This window comes from Lithobates pipiens, unplaced genomic scaffold (genome assembly GCF_037356315.1).
Source record: "Lithobates pipiens isolate NorthernLeopardFrog02 unplaced genomic scaffold, aLitPip1_a1.2 Scaffold_3, whole genome shotgun sequence".
NCBI classification, from domain to species: Eukaryota; Metazoa; Chordata; class Amphibia; order Anura; family Ranidae; genus Lithobates; species Lithobates pipiens.
In genome coordinates, this window is record NW_027507790.1 from 193,646,208 (window position 1) to 193,666,280 (window position 20,073).

The 20,073-nt window shown below is 39.9% G+C and overlaps 1 non-coding gene across 1 annotated transcript; it reads left to right on the forward strand.

Moving 5' to 3' along the window:
* Window positions 1–17,635: 17,635 nt before the first annotated feature.
* On the forward strand, window positions 17,636–17,769 carry LOC143941525 (U6atac minor spliceosomal RNA). The gene has a single exon (XR_013264215.1). It is a non-coding gene; the product is annotated as a U6atac minor spliceosomal RNA (small nuclear RNA).
* The last annotated feature ends 2,304 nt before the right edge of the window (window positions 17,770–20,073 follow it).

Below are 20,073 nucleotides of genomic sequence, written 5' to 3' on the forward strand. Positions count from 1 at the left end.
AAAGTGTAGCTGCTGACTTTTAATAATCAGACACTCACCTGTCCTATGGTCCAGCGATGCGGATTCACAGCCGGGCACGCACTGCGCAAGCGCATGTGCGAGCTGCATTGCACGCTGCGAATGGCCGGGCAATCTTCTGGGACCTGTGATGTGTCCCAGAGGATTGCAGGGAGGGAGGGGTGAGAGGTTAACGTCCCTCTGGCACTGCGGAGCCTGGGAGAAAGTGGGAGCTGGATGCGTCTAAAAAGAGGGTTTCCGCTGCCCCCCCCCCAAAAGAATGACATGCCAAATAAGGCATGTCAGGGGGTCATCATCACCTAAAGCGGGAGTTCCATTTTGGGGTGTAACTTTGGATGGCCTGACCATTAGCTCTATTAATTATTTTTTTAGTAATTTCTGTAAAACAAAAAACAAAAACAAAAAAACTTGTCTATGCATATAAGGCAGCTTCATCGCCAATGTTTTATCTAATGAACACACTTTCAGAGTTTTATCTTTATTATTACTGCATAAACAGCAATGAAAATGCAGTTTTTACAAAACAGCAAAGTCTTTAGATACAATAACAACTTATATTTCTTAGAATTGCACCACTGTTTACATTTAGACTGTCAATGTTTGATTAGCAGAAAAGTATCAGCCATAATGCCTGCAGCTAGTAAATGACCTAGTTACCAGTCATGAGATTTCATTAATGTAATTACCACCTTTTGTGTATTGCATATTGATGTCATCTATTTGCTGGCACTGTAGACAAAGCAGCTTCAAGTGTTTGGAGATGAGAACTACTTATTGTTTTAATATTTCCAGCCAAGACATTTCCTTTGCAAGGCAGCTAAAAATTTCCACTGTGTGTGTGTACACATAAGCTTGCATAGTTTTTTTCCTGCAACCAGCAGGTTGAATGAAAAAAAAAACAAATCTGACAGATTCCTGCATCCATGCAGCAAGTGATGTAGATGCAGGGGTCTCTCCTCCTGCGCTATTGTGTTCTGATCTGATACACTGCTCAGCGCTGCAACCACTGGCTACAAGTGCTGATCAAATACTGTTTTTCTAGCAGGACTGTTCAACAGAAACAAGGCGTTAGACCAGTCTCTGTTGAAAAGAGAGCCATACACATTTACTGAAATTCGGTGCATGAACAGCCTGTTTTAGGCTGTATGCAAATTAAAGCACTTTGCACTTGAATTTGTGCATGTTTATGAAACACGCAAAAAGCAAGTACTGCGCTTGTGGCGCTATTCATTGCTAATGGCACCCCAAATGCAGAAAAATGTGCAATTAAAAAATGCACAATGCTCAAAAAGTTGCATGAGCTAATTTGTTGTGTTTGATGTGTGTAGGGCAGCCCATTGAAACAAATGAGCTGCCCTATGCGTGTAGTGCAACTACACACAAAAAATAAATACATTTGCATATAATATGAGTGGGACCTAAATACAAAAAAAAACAATGGCAACCTCTCTGATTTGTTTGAAACTAACAAAAAGAGAAAGGTGCACATGGACAGGGCATTCTATAAAACAATGTATAGGCGATGTCTTGCTTCCCATATGTTGCTCTACCTTTAGGCTAGAAATGGTGCTTCCAGGGGAGCCTGCTCTCTGTTTGTGCATTGCTATATATGTCCCATAGCTGGAAGATCAGATAGTTTAACATTAGGGGCCACGCTTATCAGAGATGCTTTGATGTGACAGTGTGGCTTCCACATGTATTTGCAAATAGACATAACTAAAACCTCTGTTTATTATTTAATTAGATAAAACAAATTACAGCATTTAGGTTTTATTTGCTGGCTAGCCAAGTGTGCTGGGGACCCCCTTTGTATTGTTCTGAATGCAAAGCCTGACACAAAACATTTACACATAAGCTTTGTCTGTATTTTGCATACTTATTGCTCATGCTCATGAGCGCTTAACCTTTCTGTGCCCAGAGGTTATGGATGCCTAAAGTTAGCAGCATCCACAGGCATCAATTAACTTGACAGTTCTAGGGATAATTTGCATTTCCAAATGGCTTTTTCATTTTTTAAAGGTATATTATAATAAAAACCCTGCTGTTTTTTTATAGGGTGACAAATGTGCAAAAATCTTATTTGATTTTTCCTGTAATAGTGTCTAATCGTTACAATATTAAATAGACAGTGCTTAGGGAAGAGCTTTGGGTTTGGTTTGAGCCTCAAAGAATGGACTCAGTGAATCATACAGTTATTCACCACCATAGCATCCAACTAACAATATTGAACTTTGCGGCCAATAATAGGGGCTTTGTTATGTGCCAGGAAAGTGAAAAAATAGTACTGCAATAATAAAATTATCTTATTGGTATTCCTGGTATTGGTAACCATGTTGATGGAGGTGATCTGGTTCTTGGGCAGGAGGCTTCTACAAGCTCAATCTCCACAATCTCCAGGGCTGGTAGTGTAGAGAAGAGCCACCCAACTGGTAAAAGGTCCTGATATGACTTTCAAATAAAGGTGGGGGGGCAATTGAAAGAGTAACCAACTCATTTTGCATGTCCAAAACTGCTTCTTCATCAGGATTTGGGATTGAAAACATTATAAATGGGCTAGAAGTGACCTAGACCATTAATTGTATTTCTTCCAGTATGTTTACAAGCATAGATCTCAGCAGCTGGTTTGACAACAACTCTCATGTCCTTCACTATAAAAAGGCTGAGTTTCCAGCCGCCATATTGACAATGTGATTGCCTGTGATGAGTAAAGCATAGAGAGTGTTGATGATAAGTGGTATCCTTGTAACCATTACATCTGCATTTGAGGGTCACTTTTTTGTGCTGCAAAGCAAGTGACTATGGACAATTCCATTATATTTTTCTGACTCTCTCATGTTGCTTCTTTCTAGTAGTTTCCACCGCAACTGACCTGTCATATCTATTGTCAAAATGTAATATCATTATATTAATTTCCATTGTATTGTTTTCTATTCTTTATTTAGAAACGTCAAATTACAAGCTTAATATATTCAATCAACAATCATAGGTGTAATAAAATCATACAGTGTGATCAAAAAATCATACAGGAATCATATACAAATACAAATATGGTATGAAGCACAATCTATTGACATGGTACCACATCTAACATGAAAAGAGACAATACCTCTGTTAAGATAGAGAAAAATGTAGAGAATTGTATTCAAATGTAACTGGAGTTTCACAAATAAGAGTAAAATGTGGTTCAGGTGATGGATTATACTGTAACAGGCAACTGAAGAGATACAGAGATGAGCTTCTATAGAATTGGAATGCAAGCCTTTGCCGCATTCAGTAGATGGATGTCCGGGAGGATTTATACTTTGCAGTAGATCTCTATGTCATGTGTAGGAGACATGCCACTGACTTTTTACTCAAGTCCACAGAGGTAAGTTATTTAATTGTATTTGGGACTTCTTGCAGAAGGTTTGGATCTTTGGGCATTCCCAGAAAATATATAACACTATGCCCCTTTTGTTTGCTACACTGGCAACAGCAAGAAGGCCTCACTGGCAGTGAGTGGGGTGCTGCTCAAAGTGAGATGTTCACTCAACTCAAGGTATAGGGAAGAAGAGGACCATGGTAAGCCTAAGGCCATTTTGTGGGAGTCTTCCATTTCCATAGACACTCAGATTTGAGTGGTTCCATTACATCATCAGTTCACTATCCTGGTAAAATTGGCCGCTCAAAAGTTCATGGAACATCCAGCAGTCGTAAGCCACCCCTTGGTTTTAAAAAGGACAGCCATATCATCTAGATCCTTAGCATTTTATGGGACCATACAAATTCCCAGAAGATGTATCAAATGTGTTTAAAAAAGTTAGAGGGTATTTTGATTTGCAGGGCTTGGAATATAAATAATATGCAGGTAAGAATTGTAATTTTCAATTAATTAATTTCTTTCTAAACAAAGTCAATGTAAGGTGTTGCCATTGTTGCAAATCATTCTTGATTTTCCAGAGGAAAGACTCAAAATTTTCAGCATAGAGGTTCTCTGGGTTGGTCTGTTATGGTAGTCTCAAGGTAACGGATATAATTATCTGGCCAGCAGAATGGAAATTGGGGTCAAAGGAGCCGTATTGTGGTTGAGGGGAGCAATATGTAGAAGATGGAGGATTTAGAAAGTTTGATTTTAAAATGTGAATTGGATCCATATTCCTTCAGTGCCTGCAGTATATTGGAAAAAGTACTGAGGAGCTTGGAGATGAGAATAATTGAATTGTCCACGAAAGCCAAAATCTTGTGGGTACCTGACAATTTATCAAAACCCACAATATCAGAATTTGAATGCACTGCACAGAAAATGTTCCAATGATAAAATAATCCACTTAGTTTTTTCATTGTTTCTAGCCTACTCCTATTAATCAAATCTTAAAGTTTGTAGATCTGCTTTGTGAAGATCCTTAAATGTTTACTTTGTTGGATTCTGAAACACATAGTCAATAAGCCTTGTAAATAGGCACTGCTTTGTTCCACTACCTCCTGTTGCGTCATCAAATTCCAAATGCTGGTTGAGGCCAGGATGGCCTTCTGTGCAAGGTAATGGTGGCTGGCGTATAGCTTTCTGTGCCAAAGTACCTGACAATATGTGTAGCATAAACCAAAAATTTATTTAAACGGATTACTTGGCAAAACTGGTATTAAGATGCTGGGCATGGGGGTGATTTCTCAATATTCCTTTCTTCCACTTTAGCAGCAGCACTGTAGAGGTCTGTGAAACAGCCCTGGGTATAGCATCAACAAAATTCAGCTGACTCCTCATAATAAGTTGGCTGGGCTGTGGTGAGATTAGCTGAAAAGGAGAAAGAGAAAAAGGCAAGTATTCTGCACCTTTGAGGAGGATGAGAAAAAGGGTGCATTGGCAGCGCCTTAAAAAAGTGACTACTCTAGATATGGAGAAGGAAAAGGGAAAAACGATTTGAAACCAAAAGCAGAAATATGGTGGTAGCTGATATCATTAGAAAATAAGGGGCTGCTATTACCCTTGAGATGGAGTACCGCGTGCCTTTTGCTGCTGACTTGTCTCATAAAGTTGTTTGTCCCACTGAGAAATGAGGTGTACAGTCATGAATTGTTTCATGCATAGGTTACCCAAATGGCGCAACGGCACGTACGTGCTGTTTGCTTCAGTGAATGTGCCGTTACCAGCGACTCCCGCGCGCATGTCATCACAGATCCAGACAATTACAGCCCCGGAGCCTTGATACCCAGAAGTAACCCCCGGGAGTGATGTCGTTGGCCGGTGTTGTGTACGGGCACCGCAGCGAGGGCTTCGATCTCAGATGACTATTACTTAATGAGCTAGTATGCATAGCATACTAGCTCATCATGCCTTTGTCTTGCAGGTGTTAGTTTTTTGTTTTTTTTTCAAAGTGGGTTTACAACCACTTTGATACTGGGGCAATGGCCATTTGTCCCAGTACAATTTTAAAATGGCAGCTTCTAATGTTGGAAACAGTGCTAAGCCCAGGAGCCGAAAAAATCAGCTTACAGCTTTTGATTCTTGTACAGAGCTTTCCAACACTCCACATGTGACATTCTGTCAGTACGGTGACTTGGCAAACAATTGCCAATTTTTGATTTTGCTTTAAATTTTTACAAATGTAGTGTACAAGCCCTTGTAAAAAATGGATAACCTTATCTCGGTTTCCTATGCCTGGCATCCTTTTTCTCAAGGTGCAAGTCAAAAGTCCAACAGCAACAATATGAAACACTATAAATGATAAGAAAAACTCTTGGCAAGTATCGCAATGTTATGAAAATTCACCAGTTAATGATTACTGAGGGATATGTGGTTGCATAATAAAAAAAAAAAACACTTAAAATATTATGCATATAGTGCATGTTCTGTTAAGTAAATAAATGTGAGATTTTTGTCCTCCAGGGTGGATTAGTCACCCATGGTGTGTATTGCTGTGTGGACTATGGTCAGGTGCTGAGCTGCCTAATGGGGCTTGCTCTCCCCCATGCATGTTTCTTCTGCCAGCCCTCTTTCTGCTTATTATGCCGTTTCTCTTGAGTCTTTATGCAGTGGGATTTTCTGGGTTCATGTTCCCCAAACCTCAGTGTTCTCCAGTCCACAGCATGTACACACTCGCTCCATTTTTCTCACCAGGTGAACTGAGCATATAAAGAGGAAGGTGATGTCCACCTACTGATTGGTCTTTTTAACGTTTAGAGAACACCAAAGTCCACATTCTAGTTGTCTATTCTACAGTGTAGCTGGCTTGTTTTTTTCCTTTTGTTTATTTCCAACTAACCTAGTTGCAGATCCATCTGTCATAGCCTCCTTTACCTGACCCTCTGCCACCCTGATCTTGCTGTGACCTCTGACCCTCTCAGCTCTCAGTTTTGGATTTGTAAGCTTTCACAGTGACTCCTAGCATAAATCCTATTTACATTCTTGCCTCTGTTATTGTTGCTGATGATGCTTGTTAGGCTTGTCTCTGCTTTCACCTAATTTACTTTTAACATTTAACCCTTGTTTGTTATATGGATTGTCTAAATACACATAGGCTTACAGTGTCACCTAGTCTCACCTAGTCTGCCCTCTACTGGGCACAGGGACTTTACCAAGACATTACAGTCCAGTAAATAAGTTGTAAGACTAGGTGAGTATTGGCTCTATACCTAGAGGCGATTCAGTTCGCATTGTGCGCTATACAAGTACTTCATTCATTCATTCAATGTCTTATTTTATTTTATTTATTTATTTATTTATTTCAGTTATTTATATAGTGCCATCAATTTACGCAGCACTTTACATATACATTGTACATTCACATCAGTCCCTACCCTCAAGGAGCTTACAATCTAAGGTCCCTAACTCACATTCACACATACTAGGGCCAATTTAGACAGGATCCAATTGACCTACCAGCATGTCTTTGGAGTGTCCTGAAAGATGGATGCTTTAGGTGAAGTACATTTTTATATTTACATACAAATGTATGGAGTAGATATACTAAAACATGGGCATTCAGAATCCAGTGAAGCTGTGCATAGTAACCAATCAACTTCCAGGTTTTATTGTCAAAGCCTAATTGAACAAGCTGAAGTTAGAAGCTTGTCGGTAACTACACACAGCTGCACCAGGTTCTGTATGAACCTGTTTTAGTAAATCTCCCCATATGAGTTCAATACAAAGGACAGCACACTGGCTTAGTGGTTAGCATTTCTGCCTTGCAGCACTAGGGTCATCTATTTGAATCCCGACCATGACACTTCCTGCATGGGGTTTTTATGTTCTCCCTGTGCCTGTATGGGCTTTGTCAGGGTTCTCCCATGCTCCAAAGACATGCTGGTAGGTTAATTGGCTTCTGTATAAATTTGCCGACAGTACATACAGGGCAGGATATGGTAAACATACCTTTCTAGCCCCCTCATGAACATTACATAGAATGGATGAGCTATGTAGGATTTTTTTCTGTTTTGGAATTCCCAATTAAGAGCATGTGAAAAGGTAAGCAGCAGTTTTTAAAAGTTATGCCATGTAACAAATACAAATATATACTATAACAAATATAAAGTTAGCATTATCCCAGTATGGCTGCAAAGGTAAGAATGAACTTTAACTTTGTGATATTCCTAACTGTGCCTGTTCTGGAATAAGAACCCTGTTTTAATCTAGATTACATTTTTTATTTAGATGTAGTTGATTTTTTTAATCCAAAACAACAAAGATTCAGTTTTACTTTTACCAATCTGGTTGCTGTATGAACATCTGGATTAATTCTTTGATTGACTGAAACATGGCTGTCCATGTGTAAATATTAGAGAGGATCCTGTGGCATGGTCAATAACAGGAACATTCTGCTGTGAACAACACCTTCACTGTTCTCTTTTTCACTGTTCTGGTCTAGTTTTTTGGCATCAGTTGGACAGTTTGGCCACTTCTCAGCATATATAGACAGCATTTTCATGTCCATAAGCTGACATCTTTGGGTTCATATTTTGCTATCCTTACATCACCTCTATCATTCCTATTGGCGAATCAGTCATGTGTGGTGTCAAAGATCTATATGTTTAGCTCTGTCTAGTAACTTGAACAAAAAGTCTTATGCAAAGTCTGAATCTGATAAAGGAATTTTATGTTCAAAGAAATACGGACGGAGGTTGCTATTAGCGAGTAGCGGTATCTAAATCTGAACATTCTAGTTGACCAGCAGTTATTCTTTTAGAAGTTTCAATGTTATATGAGTCACTGACTCCAAACAAGTATGCAGATTTGGAGTTTGCACTTTAAACGCCTAATCTATCTGACTGATTGTCATGATCCAGCTCTTTCTGAGTCACTGACCCAGAACAAGTATAAAAAAAAAGAGCACTAAAAAGTATTGAAGGTAGAGAATCAGCCAATTCAAGTTTAAAATTTGAGGTCAGTAATGGCTGCTTACAAATTTCTCTCACTTTGGGTATCCTTTAAGCCACTTATATCTATGTTAATACAGGAGGTTAGGGTTCACAGTGTCCATAGATGTCTTTGTATTAGATAATGACAATGTCCAGAAGAAGACCTTAAGCTGAAAGATAATGTCAGCAACTCAAACTTTAAACCAGCCCATTCTCAAACTTTTTACTCCAGAAAAAACGTTGAAATAGTGTTCAGGTCTATGGAAGCCCTGCTAAAATCAATGAATTGCGTGCCAGTGGGAAAATGCCCTTTACATTGGTGGCAAGTGGGAAGAAGGCCCCCTTACAGATTGCCCCTTTAGAGGCAGCTTTTAAAATTATTGGAGTCATGCAGCCAAGTGGTGTTGGTCCCGAAACTAGGCAGTAACATCAAATGGGACGTCAACCACAGCTCAAGTAACCACTAACAACTTCCGGAGGAACCCTCGAGTTCCAAAGAACTATATTGTGCCGCCCATGACCTAGATGATCAAAACTCTGTAACTACATGCTGTACCCTTATTCAAAGTTGCAATCACAATTATTGAATAGGAAAGAGAATGCAGGAAGATGGGATATCTGCTAGTCCTTATATGCTGTCTTAAATATGTTCTGCAATCACAGCCCATGCTTTCATTTTATAACATCAGCATTGTAATAACAATACAAACAATAGCTATTTTTGACAATCCAATATAAGTCTACTTGAAAATTTTCCTTTAATGTTGTGAGTGCTGCTTGTCTGCTGGCCATCTCTTCCCACACCTTCCTTGATTCCCTGCATGCTTTGCAGCTTCTCTTCTGCTGCTTAATTTCCATTTCTGAGGACTACATATCCCATGGTACCTTCCTGGTGGAAATTAATATATAATGAAAATGAATATATGATTTTACACTTTGACCGCAGATACGTGCAAGGACAATCTTTTTCTAGTCTCAGGTATGTATTGCACATTTGCACCCTTTGTGTACAGTATTGAGATGCATAGTGATGTTTCCAACATGCTTATATGTGCTTCTGATGCATGGAATTGCTAAATATCACTCACAACCTCATGTATAAAAATTCATTGGGTCTTCAAATCAAACCTCTAATATACATAGTGATTTTCTAGTATCATAGGAAACATACAATAAATTTTTTTTTTTTAAAAGAGAAACAAAAACTCTGTACATACAACAAATATACTCCTACAATGAGCAAAGTGACATTTATTACATCAGATGAAATATTTGTAAGCATATATTTTTATAGAAATCCTATAACTTATCTTAGAATTACTTCATAACTGATTCATTTTTACCATTATTTCATTAAGTAAATCATAGTTCACTTTGCCTCGATCTATAAACTATGACCAATCAACAAGCATTGATATCATAGCTGCGAACTCTCTGAAGACTTGTATAATAGTCGAGAAGTGACTTAAGATAACTGCATTAGCTCCAGCCAGTCTGTCTCCATGAAAGGCATCTATTCTGCTGAGAAGCCAGTCAAATTTACAGCCCAATATTCATTGTGAGACCCTCTATTACCGGGAAGGAGCAGAGGTTATGTGTGTGTTCATTCTGCATCTTGTGCCTGGTGACGCAGTGTCAGGAAAGCTTCTCTTACCTGATATTTAAGCCGTTTTTTATGTTCAAGCTAGTAAAAAAAATTAAAAAAAATAAGAGAAAGGAATAGTAAATCTAGTAAATATCTAAAAAAACAAAAATAGAGATATTATAATAATTTGCGTTTTTACATTTAAATGAGGTTTTAGCCACATTAAATTAATTATTGCATTAGTATAGATTAATTTCAGATTTTTTTTTTATTATGGTGGTGTGTTTGAAGAAATAGTATATATGAATACAGAAGTAATATATTGTGTAGGTAATTTTAGTAATGTGTAATTTTTTTTTTTTTAAACCCTGTGATTATAAGGGGGGAGGCTTGTTTGAGCATTACAGAATACTTCAGTGGCGGCTGGATCTCCATTTCTTGGGGGGGAGGTGGCAAACAAACCGCGACTCCCCCCCCCCGAGCCACCGGGTCCACACTTACTGCTTCCATGGTCACAGCTTCCCCACAGCAGATGGATGAAGCAGTAGGAGAGCAATACGAGAGCAGCCAGGTGGACAGAGTTAGGCTACAGCATGGTCCAATGACAGACATTGCCATCTTTTTTCTCCCAACTTAGGCTACACGCCAACTATGCCTCCGCACTGCATATGTCATCGCAGGACAATGCCAGCTCCTCCTTCTCCTCCTTGCATTTACTCCTCTTCTCTGCTGCTTATGCACTCCAACCTCCGCTGCACACATCACACGAGTGGGTGGGCTCAGGCTGCAGTGCTCTGTGCCCCGAGCCCACCCGTTTTGAAGCTAGTTAGAGCCTCAGGTTTAAATCATGTGCGTAAAAAAAAAACACCTATTGAAATCCTTGCGTCCAGTGCCCAGCCTGGAGATTAGGGGCCAGGCGCATTGATTAGGGGGGCGGCGCCCCTAATGAGTGGGCTGCCACTGGAATACTTTATATGAATTTCCTTCTTATGCCTACTTTATTGGGTCACCTCAGATCCATGGTAATTTACTAAAAACAATATCTGGAATTTATAAAAACTTGTGCAAGCAGATTTTTCCAATGTGGCTCTCATGCATTCTAAAAGTGTTGCAGGATGTGCGAAATTCATAAACCTGTCTAGAACTTGTACTTGATTTGGCTCATGCAGCACCCCTTTTAGAATGCATGTGAGACACTTTTGCAAAATCTCTGTGCCAGTTTCTCTCTGTATGCTCAAAGGGAGTTGGTCCCAATTAGCTTCACTTTTATATTTGGCACATTCAATGCGACACAATGTAGAAATGGCCCATTCATAAACGTGATGCATGTTCTCATTACCTGAATTTGGTGCACGAGTCGCTTTCAGAACCAAAAGTGTTGCAAATGCTTCATGAATTTTGTGCAATACTTTAACAAGTGGGATTCGAAAAGTGTTGCAGCAGCATTATTGAATTCCCTCCAATGTGGTTTTCTTATCATTTAAATTCTAGTTATTTAGACTCTAGCTGTAATTAAACTGTACGCAAAGGTAACTCTTTTTTTTTCAGTTTTGAATATAATTTAAACCTTAAATTTGTCTTTTTGTCACCAAGAGAGAAGATGCAATTTAATCTCCCAGTTTAGACAACGGATCCATTGGCAACTAACTAAAAAAGAGAACACCCCTCACTTTGGAACGATTTCCTCTCACTTCCTGTTTTGTTTCCAGGATAGGAACAGAAGGGAAATCTCCCTAATGGGATACAGACAGCAGAAATCGAATGATGGGATTTAACCATGCCAGAGGCTGCACATGAAGTCAGATTTATTCAACGTATAGTTCTCAAGATTTGTAATAGTAGTTTAAAGTTAATTTCCACTTTTGCATCTAAATTAGGATAACACCTACTTCATATTTATTGCATTCTCCCATACGCATAGTCATAGCATAACTTAAAATTGCTGCTTACCTTTTTACTTGCTCTTTAATTAAATTCTAAGAATTGTATTTGACAGAGCTATGTTTATCATAATTACCCTATTTGCAATGCTAGCAGATCTTCAATGTCAGTTGTCAACTAGATCTGCACATTGCCTGTCCTAACAAAATATAAAAGATATTTGCTGTCTCATGTGAATCAATAAAGTGAAGCATTGTGAACAAACACAAAAATTACCACTATGTGATTAAACGGACATAATAACATAATATGAAACCAAATTCATCAGAAAACTGTTCATCAAAAATAATATTCATCAAAAAATAAAAGTTTATAAAAAAAAAAAATACAATTATATTTTTTCATCAAAAAAATATACATATAAAGTGTCCTGGTGTTTTCATTTCAATCCATGTTGGATACTTCAGGGAATGGAATGGAGGATCCACATATCTGTTCACCTCATGCGATATATGATCTCTTATAACTTGGAGATTATTGGGATCTGGTAAGCGGCACATATAAAAATATTTGGAAAAACGGATTGAAAATATTTTTTCACTTGATTTTATAGAAAAATTTGAACATGGATTGAAATGAAAACACCAGGACACTTTATATGTATATTTTTTCGATGAAAAAATATAATTTTAATATTTTTTTGATGAATATTATTTTTTGATGAACAATTTTCTGATGAATTTGTTATTATAATTTATGTTATTATGTTTGTTTAATTACATGGTGGTGGTAATTTTTGTGTTTGTTCCCAATACTTCACTTTATTGATTCACATTAAACAGAGCATATCTTTTATATTTTGAGCACGGTATCTTCACCTCCTCACATTCAATGAGTAGTAAAAGTGCAGCAGTCTTACCTATATTTAGTGCAAGGTTTTTCTATACTATTTCTGTCCTAACAAAGGTTTAAAGTGGTTCTAAAGGCAGAATTTTTTTTTTTATCTCAATGTATTTTATGCATTGAGATAAAAGAAAAACCTTCTATGTGCAGCAGTCCCCCTAATACTTAGCTGAGCCCCAACTCGATCCATGTTGCACAAGAGGCTCAACTGTCCATGACTTCCTCTCCTCATTGGCTGAGACAGCAGTGTGCCATTGGCTCCCACTGCTGTCAAAGTCAGTGAGTCAATGAGGAGATAGAGGGGGCGGGCTGGGCCAGGCCACAGCTCCATGTCTGAATGAATACACAGAGCAGTGGCTCGGCTCTGGTGTCCCCATAGCAAGCTGCTTGCTGTGGGGGCACTCGACAGGAGGGAGGGGCCAGGAGCGCCGTTGAGGGACCTGAGAAGCAGAGGATCTTGGCTGCTATGTGCAAAACTACTACACAGAGCAGGTAATTATAACCTGTTTGTTATTTTTAAACCAAAAAAAAAAAACAGAAATTTTGGGATCACTTTAAAACCCTCCAGGCTTGGGTGGTACAACATATGGCAATGTACTTTAAAACATTCTTCCCATAAACCTGTGTATACTCCTGCTCCAAAGAAACAACTAGAAACATCTTTGTAAATTATTTTTAGGTATGTGGTGTCATCGGGAGCACAAAACAAATATATAGAGTATAGTGTGTGTGTGTGTGTTCTCAAAATATTGTTGCAAAGGTGAAAACACACTTTAAGGCAGAGTCTGCATTATGAGTGATACTAATCTGAAAATGAACATTTCAGGCACTCCTGTCAGGTTAATATTCAAAATGTTCAGTTAGCAGGAAAGGCAACAGGGAATCTTAAAATACATGCAAACACAGGATTGGACAACTAGGTTGTGGGGGGCAAAACATTGTAACAAAGAGGCAGGGATAAGCAAAAAGGCAAGGGCTAAGGGGTGACTTTGCAAATTGCATAAATCTGGTTTTGGAAAGTACAGAAGAGAGTTATGGAAATATGCGTCGCTAGGGGGTGGCTTTTCTGGGGCCCATTGCCCAGAGTTTCTGCAGGATTCCCCCAAGGGGACCCTGATGTACGTGGGGGGGCTCTCTGGGGACGATGATGCAAGGGGGAGGCTCTCTGGGGACTCTGATGTAAGAAGGAGGTTCTCTGGGGACCCTGATGTAAGGGGAGGCTCTCTGGGGACCCTAATGTAAGGGGGCTCTCTGGGAACCCTGATGTAAGTGGGGGGGGGGCTCTCTGGGGACCCTGATGCAAGGGAGAGGTTCTCTGGGGACTCTGATGTAAGGAGGAGGCTCTCTGGGAACTCTGATGTAAGTGGGGGGTTCTCTGGGGACCCTGATGTAAGGGGGAGGCTTTCTGGGGACCCTGATGTAAGGGGGGGCTCTCTGGGGATATATACACACACGTATATTACTGTATATACATTTGTATGCCTGCCAAAGCGTATGACTTTCTTTACTAGGCTGCTATGGGCTTTAGCCCCAGATCCTTTGTAGACTTAGCAATGCCCCTGTTTAAAATCATTTAGTATGGTGCGTATAGTAAGAGTGTTTTGGTCTACTTTGTGTAAGCTGTGCTGGCAATGATCATAAGACTGCAGCGTGAAAAATGGAAAGAAAAAAACATATAAGGATCAGTTCACAAAGTTACTGTACATGTATTCCTTATTTTATCTCATGAAAATTTTATTTCACTTGAAAGTGAACTATGGGCAAACATAAATAGGCAAACTGTTGGTAAAATGTAAAATGACATTAAAGATACAGTCTGTCGCTAACATTACACAGCATTACTCCATATAACATAGTTTCATTACCCGCTGATTCCACCAGTAGACCCTTTATTTATTTTTTACTTCCTTTAAAGTAAACGTTGTGACTTTTTAACCTCCCTGGAGGTGATCCAGAGTCTGGCTCGGGTTGGGATTTTACTATCATAAGCGGTAACCCCGAGTCAGACTCGGGATCACATCGCTGGATGCAGGGGAGGACACGGAGAAGTTACTTACCTTGTCCCCTGGATCCAGCGATGTCCCTCGCGCTGTGTGATCGAGCTGTCCTCCGCTCGATTCACACAGTGCCGAATGCCGCCGAGCTCCGTTCCCTGCGACGTTACAGCGCACGGGAGCGGAGATCGGCGCCAAATTCAAAAAAGTAAAAGTACACAAAACACACACAGTACTGTAATCTTACAGATTACAGTACTGTATAAAAAAATACACACCCCCTTTGTCCCTAGTGGTCTGTGCAGTGCCCTGCATGTACTTTTATATTATAAATACTGTTTTTTTCTGCCTGAAATTTGGAGATTGTCCATAGAAACCAAAAAGTGTCCCTTTTTCAGTGTTTTAGGATTTGATTACATTATTGAATAATTTTTATTATTATTTATTATATTATAAATGTTATCATACCCGGGATGTCTACTAGAGGTTTGAACAGATTTAAGAGAGTTATTCCTAAGAATTACAGGACTACAATATAAAACGCCAAATTTCCATGCAAAATAATTGTACCGCTTTCAGCACCTAAAACCAGAACGAATCATACCGCCAGGGAGGTTAATACAAAACATACCATGTTGCTTTTTTATTAAAGTATTCATACTGCCTTTTTACACTGTACACTCATGTGCAGCTCAGTGCACAACTTCGCCATCTGCTGAGATGAATGAACTCGGCAAAAGCGACATCATCTTGGCCTAACCAATCAAAACAGGCAAAGACCAGAACCCGAAAGAAAAGTTCCTATCTAAAAAAAGTGGCAGTTAAAGCAGTTGGGACAAATAATTAGCTTATGGTTTTTTTTTTTTTAAAGAAAAAACAATTGGTGTTTACTTTAGTTGGGCTTTAAAGAAGAACTGTAATACTTACCTCTGCCTCAACAGTCTGATAGTCGCAAGGTCTGTTGCTGGCTTCGGCATCTTCTCTCCAGCTTCCTTCCAGTGGCGGTCTTTGGCCATCTTGATTAGCCAACACAGGATAACTCTACTCCTATGTATTCACAGGAATCCAATCATCCTGACACCCAGGCACTGTGCTAGAATTTACACTGGGCTCCACATGTACAGCTCAGTAATAACGTTGCTGTGTGATTTGACTGCAGAATTACAGTGTTGTCACTCTATTACAGGAGGTAAAAAAATGATGGTCTAGTGGCAGGACCAGCAGGTTATTAAACTATGTTAAAGGGGGAAAAAAAACATGTTTGTGCTGGCAACCGATTGAGTCGTATATGTTATGTATTACACTTTAACTATCAAAAGTTCTCTATAAATGACTATGGTTGTTCAAAACAATGTGCAAAGAAACCAACTCAACCATTGAAGGGTTACTACATCTAATTCTGTATTTCAATGCATGGGCCAGCTACCCCAGAGTTGGCAGACTAAGCAGCAAGCTAGCAACACAGCCATCTGTATACAGTATTTTTATTGGCAACATCTCTTATCAATGCAGTCCATGTTTAATGGATTTTGAGCCATGCATGGCCCTTAACTCTAGCTATATTGAAGGTCTGGTAAGATCTGGATAGCATTGATGTGAGACATTCCTAACAATCATATTATGTGCATATAGACATGTTGCCAGCTTACTGGTTAATGTCTGTGGTTGCCCCTATTACATACACCAGTTTACACTTTGCTAATTCTTATATTGAATGTTTTATTGAGCTCTAGAGACGTGTTGAAACAACAGCCTGCTTTTTATTAAGTCCAGAGTTCTTAAAATTTTCTGAAGCTTTAGTATTACAGGATGTCAGAAGTATAAAACAGACACGTATGCCTCCAAAGCCTGATTTCCCTCTCTCTATCTACTGGCATTCCAGCCCACAATACATCAATTGTCTATTACAGGAAAGCATGTAAGGATAATAATACTTGGATTCCAAAATCAACTTGTCTTTTTGACTTTCACAATCCATCCTTAGATTCTAATATTAGCAGTTCCTTTCCAAACTGGGCACATTTCAGAAGTCTTGCCTGAAAATCTGTTAGACAGACGATGAGAATATGTGAGTCTAAACAAGCTTGATGAGAGTGGAATAAATGAGAACAGAAAGGCAGACATTGTTACATTCCAAGATATCTCACCGAGTGGCTTATCAGAGAGGAGCTGGAACGTTCTCTATGCAGATTTTCTCCCTCATCTGCCAAGTCTGGGGTGACTGACCTATGCTGAGAAATATTTGATAAGATTTTCATAGTTTTTAAAAAAAAACTCTAGTACCATATTTGCTAGGTGCTCATAGAATTTCACTACAGGGAATGATATAAAAAAAGTTTTTTGCAGTGATGTAGCTTGATACAAGTGGACAGCAGTATAACCCAAAAGCCATGACCCCACTATTCAATCAAATTTGTCCAAACTTAGCATTCTTATCCCTTTAGCTAATATTCTCAACCCATTTCCACCTATACCTAAAATTTCCAACTCCCTTCCTCTATGCCTTAGCCTTCCAACGTCTATAAAGCTCTCCATTTTCCACAGGGCTCCCCCACACTTCCCCGGAATAAGCAGTTTAGCTGCTAATTTTCTCAAAGTGATATTGATAGATGAGAGATTTGGATATGGCTAGGAAGGAACTACAGGCCTCCAAAAGCAAGTGTCCAGTTGAAACTGCAACCTCTGCTACTCTTTTATCTGTAACACTGGGTTGGGCACCAAAGAACAACATTGATATATCTATAGTAGTTAATGGCAACTCTGCCAGTAAAGCAATCAGAATTTTTTTTAGCTCAGTTGCTGTCTGTTGTGGAACCTGCAGATAAATGGAGTACTTATGGTTTTATCTCAAAGCTGGGCTACCAACATTTGAAGAACTAGAAATCTTCTCATAGGTCTGTCTGATAAAAAAAAAAGAAAATCTGTGTTGTTTGAAAAGAGAGAAGGTTAGCACTCGTCTTAACAAGAATAGAAGAGGTCCCTATGGCCATACAACATATACCGTATACAGTTAAGGGATTACTACTTACCTTGTGGCATCTCTAACAACGTTTTTGTCTTACACGCCATTATTTTAGGCAGGTTACTGTAAACTGCAGACTGAGATGAACCTGTTGAGAGACATATGCCAAGGGTAGGTATTGCTCTACCTTAGCTATTAGCTTGTCTTGTTATCTTTGGATTACTAATACTTAAATGTACTGGATGCAGGGCTTATAGAAGCAATTTTAACTACAAAGTATGTATTTCATTCTTTCTCTGAGAAAAAAACTCACTTAAAATTGATTAAGTCAGAGCAACAAACATATAATATAATAAGCGGGAACTCTACTGTGTGATACCAGTTCCGGTCCCTCTAGGTAGTTAGGTGCTAGAGGTAGGATTTTATGCAGGATAGGTAAATTTAGGCAGGCCTGGCTGGCAGCCAATCCTGTTTTATTGATCTGGCCCAGAGGACTGGGGAGGCACACATGAGAGGACTGGAAGCATGTAGTCTGAGATGGGTGCAGAACCAGAAGTGTGGACTGGGGAGTAAGTGGTAGTGGAAAGAGGCAGCTGCAGCCAGGAGGGCTGGCAGGGCCTGAAGAGGGCTAACTGGGATCAGTAGCCAAAATAGCAACTGGTCGCAGCCAGGAGGGCTGAGGAGAGAGGCACAGTCAGGAGGACTGGGGGGCATGCTTGAGAGAACTGGGAGATGAATGCAGAACCAGAAGTGTGGACTGTGGAGGAAGGAGCAGCGGAAAGAGGCAGCTGCAGCCAGAAGGGCTGGCAAGGCCTGAAGAGGGCTAACTGGGATCAATAGCCAAAATAGGACCGCTAGCATAAGGACTTTTCTGCTATACCATTGGGGCCCGCGGTCCCACCCTGCAAAGGCCATTTGCTGAGACCTGGCAGAGTCAGTGTCAGGCCTAACCAACAAATAATGCTAGCTGTTCCTGGGCAACCAAATGATGTGCTATAGGTGGCTAGAAGTAACAGTCTGCAGCAAATGATGTGCTGGTGGAGTGAGGAGTAATCAGATTCAAGCAAGTTTGTGCAGGAGGAAGTTGAAGGAGTATGTACAGGAAGTGCACATAGTAGTCCCAAAAAAAAATTATTTCTGTTTATATTGATCCATGCTGGGCATCCCATATCTTCCTTCCCCATCCAAGTTATACCCCTCAATAAACAACAAAAACAAGGTTCATTGACAATGACTGCTTTATGTCTCGGAGTGCCTGAGAGGGAATGCAGGGCTGAGCAGGGAGACAGACAAACCATAATTCTCATCACCCCCCGCAGGGGTATCTCTACATCAGCATAGAATTAGAAAGTAAACATATGTAAAAAACAGAGTTGAGCTAGCAATAGCAATTAGACATACTAAAAAATAGAAAATAAAACCTTGAACATAAATATGAACTAGTAAAAAGGGTTATCATAGAAAGAGTTCCAAATAAGTAATACAGGAAAATTGAAAGTTGAGCTTGCAGACACGTTGCCACACATGAATGCCAATCAGAATAACACGCAGACAACATATAATTCCATGTGCAGCTGGCCACCAGAGACCCCGCCACCTTATGTGGAATAAATGCCTGCTTACCAGCAGTACTGGACCTCTTTTTTTACAAAAAACAGCAACACTTTTGGCTGATTACCCTGCCAGGGCCTTTAAATGATGTTCCTGCAGACTCTCAATGTGCCATAGAAACTTCTGTATGCAGCTTGCCTCACAGTCCCCCCAATACCCAATCTCAATCCAGCGGTGTGCATGAGAGCCAGGACTCTCTTGGGTCCATTGCTCCTGATTGGCTCAGAGAGAGCAGCAGGAGCCATTGGCTCTGGTTACTGTTGACCAGAGCCATTGCGAAGGGAGCAGTGTGGGCCAAGTCCCGCTCTGTGTGCCTTATGGAGGGAGCATGCACAAGTGCCCCTATACCAGGTGGCTTGCTATGGGGCATTCGGTAGGGGGGGCAAAAGTGTCGGTGGAAGACTTGAGAAGATGAGGATCTGTTATGCCATGCACTTTCCATTTGGTTATGATAGATTTGATGGTGCTCCTAGGGATCATCAAAGATTTGGGTATTTTTTTATAACTTAACCCTGACTTGTACTTCTCAACAACATTGTCCCTTACTTGTTTGGAGAGTTCCTTGGTCTTCATGGCAGTGTTTGGTTAGTGGTGCCTCTTGCTTAGGTGTTGCAGCCTCTGGGGCCTTTCAACAAGGTGTGTATATGTAATGACAGATCATGTCACACTTAGATTGCACACGGGTGGACATCATCTCACTAATTATGTGACTTCTGAAGGTAATTGGTTGCACCAGAGCTTTTTATGGGCTTCATAACAAAGGGGGTGATTACATACGCACATGCCAA